Source organism: Hyla sarda, chromosome 8 (assembly GCF_029499605.1).
Source record: "Hyla sarda isolate aHylSar1 chromosome 8, aHylSar1.hap1, whole genome shotgun sequence".
Lineage (NCBI taxonomy): Eukaryota > Metazoa > Chordata > Amphibia > Anura > Hylidae > Hyla > Hyla sarda.
Genome location: NC_079196.1, coordinates 59182210 through 59188514, shown reverse-complemented (window position 1 = coordinate 59188514; position 6305 = coordinate 59182210).

Sequence of the window (6305 nt, the reverse complement as noted above, 5' to 3'; positions counted from 1 at the left end):
TCTATTGATTCCCCCCCCCCCTTTGGCTCAGCCAAGCTTGCATGTTTTTGAATGGGGAGACAGAGAAAGTTGCTACTAGACACTTGTGGTTGTGGATAATCTCTCTGGGAACAAAATTAGGCATTTGAAATCCAACATGTCTGTCCATTCTCTCCCCCAACATTGAGGAGCATGAGGGCACTTGGAACCCCTTTTGAGGATCCAAGCAATCGTAGATCTATCAATTATCCTAAGTATAGGCAATGAATATTCTTAAAGGGGTTATCCACCATAAGGTGATTTTAGTACGTACCTGGCAGACAGTAATGGCCATGCTTAGGAAGGATCTGCACTTGTCTTGGGGCTAAATGGCTATGTTGTGAGATTACCATAACACTGTTGCTAGCTTTTTGTGAACTGGTATTTCCTGTTTTAATTTTCTATTTTTTACTGCAAGTTCCATAATTACATTTTCCTCCCTCCCACACATCAGCCACCCCACCCATTGAAACATAAATGAGCTGCATCCATTCAAAAGACCTGTGCTTTTCAATCAGGGTGCCTACAGCTGTTGCATTAGTTGCAGATTGATCCCTCCACCCATTGAAGCAGACAGGCTCCCTGTCATCAGCTGACTAGTGAGTCAGGTCTCGGCCGCATTGCAACCTGGGAAATATCTGAGTAGTTTTGTATGCTGGTAAAAATAAATATTGGAGTGAAAATCACAGAAGAATTGTGAGAAAACCTACACACACAGGTACAGACACAATATTATGAACTACACTAACTTTACAGCCCCTGTAGCATAATCAAATAAAAAAAATATCCTGGAATACCCCTTTAAGGTGGCCATACAGCTTAGATCAGTGTTTCCTAACTAGGGTGTCTCCAACTGTAGCAAAACTAAACTCCCAGTATGCCTTCTGCGGTCCAGGCATGCTGGGAGTTCTAGTGTTGCAACAGCTGGAGGCTCGCTGATTGGGAAACACTGCCTTAGAGTATAGTTGATGAAATTGGACAATTTAAATCAAAACAATTGTCAGTTTAAATTTAACAATGGATGATTGTTTTAGACGACCAATGACAGACTGTTATCATCAGAAAGAAAAGTTGTCCATGTTGGAAATTTTTGTAGCAAATGAAGTTCGAAATTTTTGGCAGTAGTTAGAGGAAAGATTGTTTGTTTGTGAATGATCTTTAAAGAAATAATTTCCTCAAAACCGTTCCCAGAATACTGAATATCTAGAAAGGTTATTCACCCTTTTCCTGGTTTCATTTATCATGTATAACCAGTTTGAACAACTTTAGCCAATGTGGACTAAAATGTGTGGAACAATTGTTCACCCATCAAGTTGTTCAACCATCAACCTACTTTATCTTATGCGTATGGCTACCTTTAGTCAGAAAACCTAGATATATATACATATATATTTATGCAAAGAAAAAGCGAAAAAAAAGGGGCGCCCACAGAACAAACGAGACCCCGTGACGGTAGCGCGGTGGGTAGGATATGTGCAGTATGCTCCTCACTTTCCCTAGGGGTACGGAAAAATAGAAGTGGAGTAAATGGGGAAAAAAGAGGAAATTGGGTGGAGCTCTTCTGCTGGAAATGACAGGACTCGGAACGCCACAATAGCACAGGATGATGTTTATTATGTATATATTTAGTTGTTTATTATAAATATATTTAGTTGTTTCTCATATTAGTGCACCTGCTGTAATTGACATCACTTATAACAGTATAATATGGTGGCTTAGTTGTTGGGAACCTGAGTTTAAATCTAAGCCAAGAACAACAAACATGTAGTTTGTTTGTCCTCCACTTTTTGTCTGAGTGTCACCCAGGTTCTCCAGCTTCCTCCCACACTCCACATATATACTGATCGGTTTACTGGCTTACGAAATTGAACCTAGTTTGTGTGCATTTGAAATAGAGGAAATCAGATTGTTATCCCTGAACAGAGACAGGTATAAGTGATCTCTGTACACTGCTGCTGAATATGTTGGAGCTATATAAGCAACAGGAAATATATGAATGACTATATCATTATGATTATTATTTACAGTTTGTATCGGATTATTTCTTTATTCATTTCCTATACATAACAAGTCCAGGCATATCTTTGCTGATAACATAAAAGGGCTTGGGGATCCTCTAAGCACCGCTTGTTTGAATACTCATGTTTCGCATGTCATTGAGGATTTTTGAAAAATAATCTGTTGCAATAAAATCTATGGAAAAACGGCCTTCAATGTATAAAAAAGCGACCATAATTCCTGAAGGCCACAGATAGGACCAAAAACACATTGGGGAGGTTTATCAAAACCTGTGCAGAGAAAAAGTTAAGAAAAAAAATAAAAGAAACAATCTGATTGGTTGCTACGGGCAACTGGTCAACTTTTTCCCTGCACAGGATTTGATAAATCACCCCAGTGTGTGAAGGTAGCCTGACACCCATGTTTATACAGTTTTTGAAGCCATTGTCAGGTGTAGATTTGTGTGTGTGTGTGGGGGGGGGGGGGGGGGGGCTTGAGATGACATAAAAGTCTATAGTGACATTGTAAACATTACATTTTTCTTTTTGGTGTTTTTCTGGCATTTTGTGGTGTTTTTTCAAACTGCAGCATGCCCTTATTTGTTTTCTGGCATTTTTCCTACAGGCTTCTCTATAGGGCTTGAAACACTTCAGAAGTAAAATGCATGTAACAAATGTATGAAAACAAACAAAAAGCCAAATAAGTGTAGAAAAAGTATGTGAATGAGGTCTAAGGCTGGTTTAATACTTGGCATTGTAAAAAAAAAAAAACACCTTAATCGCTGCCAAAAACACTGCATCAAGATGTTAGCTGGGAGTCAATAGGGAAATACGAAACGCCATACCATCACGACTTTTTGGGTGGTGTTTTTATGGCCAGGGGTAATTTTTTCATGAAACTTTGTCTGTTTTTGTCTCCAATAGCATATGGAACAAAAAAAAGGCAGAACAAAAACGCAATGTGTATTTAATATTGACGTTTTTTCTGGTGTTTCCCATCCCCTAGTCTTAAATACAAATCTTTAAAGGGGTACTTTAGAGGGGCGGAGTCGTGACGTCACAATCTTCCGACCCGGTGGTCGAGATGGACTCAGCCTGAGGACCTCCAGCGGTTCCGGAAGCCGCTACAGGTGGGTGCTGCATGGTAGATCCAGGGGGTCCCCAGCAGCGGGACCCCGGCGATCTGACATCTTATCCCCTATCCTTTGGATAGGGGATAAGATGTCTAGGGGCGGAGTACCCCTTTAAGTCACATGATGAAAGAATCACTTGAGTTCTAATGAAAAAAATGCAGGTGATAAACGCCAAAGAAAAAATGCCTATACTATTACACACTATTTTTGAAAAAAAAGACATAAAAACTGCTTCTTGGTAGTGAAAAATGTGGGGGCATTTTTTTGGTGGGGTAAACTAGAGTAGTGTGTAATCCCAGCCTAAAGGTGCTTTCACATATGCCATTTTGATACAGTTATTTCATGAAGATTTTGAAGCAAAAGCTAGTAACGTATTAAAAAAAGAAAAAAGTAGAATATTTCCTCTTGACATTGGCTTCAAAAATTGCATCAATACATTATGTGTGACGGTACCCTTATCATGTGACAAACAAGGCATAAGAGAACACAGCCTTAATCCAAGCCTTCCCCAGGCAGGTTTACCAATGTGCATCATGCCTTGATCAAAGGAGGTTTCTATGCAAGTCAAAAAACATCAGCACCGATGATATTTTGGCAAAAAGCCGTAAAATTACTGGAAAGTACAGTCAAAAAAGGGAGCTTGGATCAAGTGAAAAATATTATGCTTGGAAAAAGTCCCAAATGTCTTCTGATTATACTGAGAATAAGACACAGTGGTGGTGTTACTATGGTTTATGTTTGTTTTTCTATCACAAGACTAGGATAGCCGCGCGCTTTTTATGGAATTAGGAACTTTTGATTCTATGTCAACTATCCATCATTAACCTGATCTACTGAAGGTGGTTCTGTGCAGGACAGGATGAAAAACTGCCTTGGAGGGGGACTCCCATCTCACCTGAGCGCCCACCATGTCACCTGACCTCTTAGACTTCAGAAGGGCCACAAATATGCATGGCCACTTGCACAACTGGGTAGGATTAACAGATCAATTAACCCCTACTTTGGAACTTGGAGTTGAACAATGTATAATCTACACTTATTAATGGTATCTGCAGTGATCATAACATGGTAAGGGCAATTGAAGAACCTGGGCAAAGAGGGTGGGTGCTGGAGGTCCCCTGAATGGGTAAAGCAGCAACTAATTTCCCAAAGAATGAAAGAAGAACAAAGTTCACTTTGACACAACAAAAATATTTAGGTAATACTTGAAATGAGTAAATCAGAAAGATCAACTATGATCTATCCAACAGTATAGGCTTACAGTGGGAAATGCCATCCTGACCAATTTTAACAAAGTGGTGGTCCCAATGTGAATGGTTTCATGACAGCAATAGTGCCCCACACAAGCAGAGTTTCCCTGTTTGTGTTCCACATGATAATAGATCCAAATTTTAGGCTCCACAATGCAGTGCTCCCTTTGTGCTCCTCACCACCACCATATAAAATGAATACCACATTTCTGCTCCCTTTACAGTAATTCAAAGTTTGTTAAAAACAAATTAATAAAGAATGATCCACAGCCTTGTTCCCATGATAAGCAGAGTGGCTGGGGCTTCTTTCAGCCTGTACCAGCATAGACAGAACAGTCAAGTTTGACATTACCTCCCAACACAGGATATTGGCAACCTGACATTAGCAACCCAATGCAGCTGTACAATGAAGTAGCAGATGTCAATAAGCTGCCTACCAAGGACCCTGCTCCACCAAAGTCTTCAACTGTGTCTCAGTCCTGAGGATGCAGATACAGTTAGAAGTGGTGCCACAGCCAGGAGGCGTCATGCCGGTGCCCTTTTTGTTCTATGATTAAAGCAGCCCTGACATTTGTTACTTTGTATGTTTGTATGGATTAGTGTTGTCTACTTAATGGTTACATATTGCCGAACAGGTATACTGACATATATATGCCCAAATAAGGCTAGGTTCACATATGTCCTGCATAGGTGAACTCAGCCAAGATCTTGAAGCTGATGCCATAAGGCCCCCTTTATATATGTTCGTCGTCAGTTTTCTTTTCCCTCCGGCTCTGCAAAAAATGCGCCAAAGGGAAGATGAAGCCAGAACTTATCCCATTTATTTGAATGGGACTGCTCACAATCATCCGGCATCTCAGTTTAGATGTCTGGTGATTGGACTCCCCGGACCGACACAGACAGGGGATTACATCTTGCTGTGTTCCCCTGTCACGCGATCACAAACAATGGACGCCAGATGATGAACAACTGGCATCACTTCTACACTTCTGGCATCAGTTGGTGCATCAGTTGTGGCAATTTTCACCCAGTTTTGCCGGAGCCGGATGCTGGATATATGTAAATCTGGCATAACTGATAACAACCGGCATCAGTTGTCATCAGTTAGGGGCATAGATGCCTATGACAAGGAAATAATTCTACCGCTGTACAAATCACTAGTCAGACCACACATAGAATACTGTGTACAGCACTGGGCACCAGTGTACAAGAAAGATATAGTGGAGCTGGGGAGGGTTCAAAGACGGGCAACCAGAGGACTACAGAGGGAATGGGAGGACTACAGTACCCAGAAAGATTATCAGAATTAGGGTTATTTAGTTTAGAAGAAAGAAGGCTTAGCGGAGACCTAATAACTATGTATAAATATATCAGGGGACCGTACAGAGATCTCTCCAATGCTCTATTTATACCCAGGACTGTAGATATAACAAGGGGGCATCCTCTAGGTTTAGAGGAAAGAAGGTTTCTACACCAGCATAGACGGGGGTTCTTTACTGTAAGAGCAGTGAGACTGTGGAATTCTCTGCCAGATGAGGTGGTCATGGTGAACTCCATAAAGAGTTTAAAAGGGGTCTGGATGCATTTTTGGAGAATAATGACATTACAGGTTATGGATTCTAGATCTATAGGGACAGAACATTGATCCAGGAATTTATTTTGATGCCATATTTGGAGTCGGGAAGCAATTTTTACCTCCCTAATATGAGGGTTTTTTGCCTTCCTCTGGATCAACTCAGTAGGGACTCATTAGGGATGTAGGTTGAGCTTGATGGACTCTGGTCTTTTTTCAACCTTATGAACTATTTTACTATGTTACAGTTTTATGGCATCTGGCATCCATTGGTTCTGGATGCCGGACAGGGGAGCGCAGCAAGCTGTGTTCCCCGTCCGGTGCCATCCTGCGT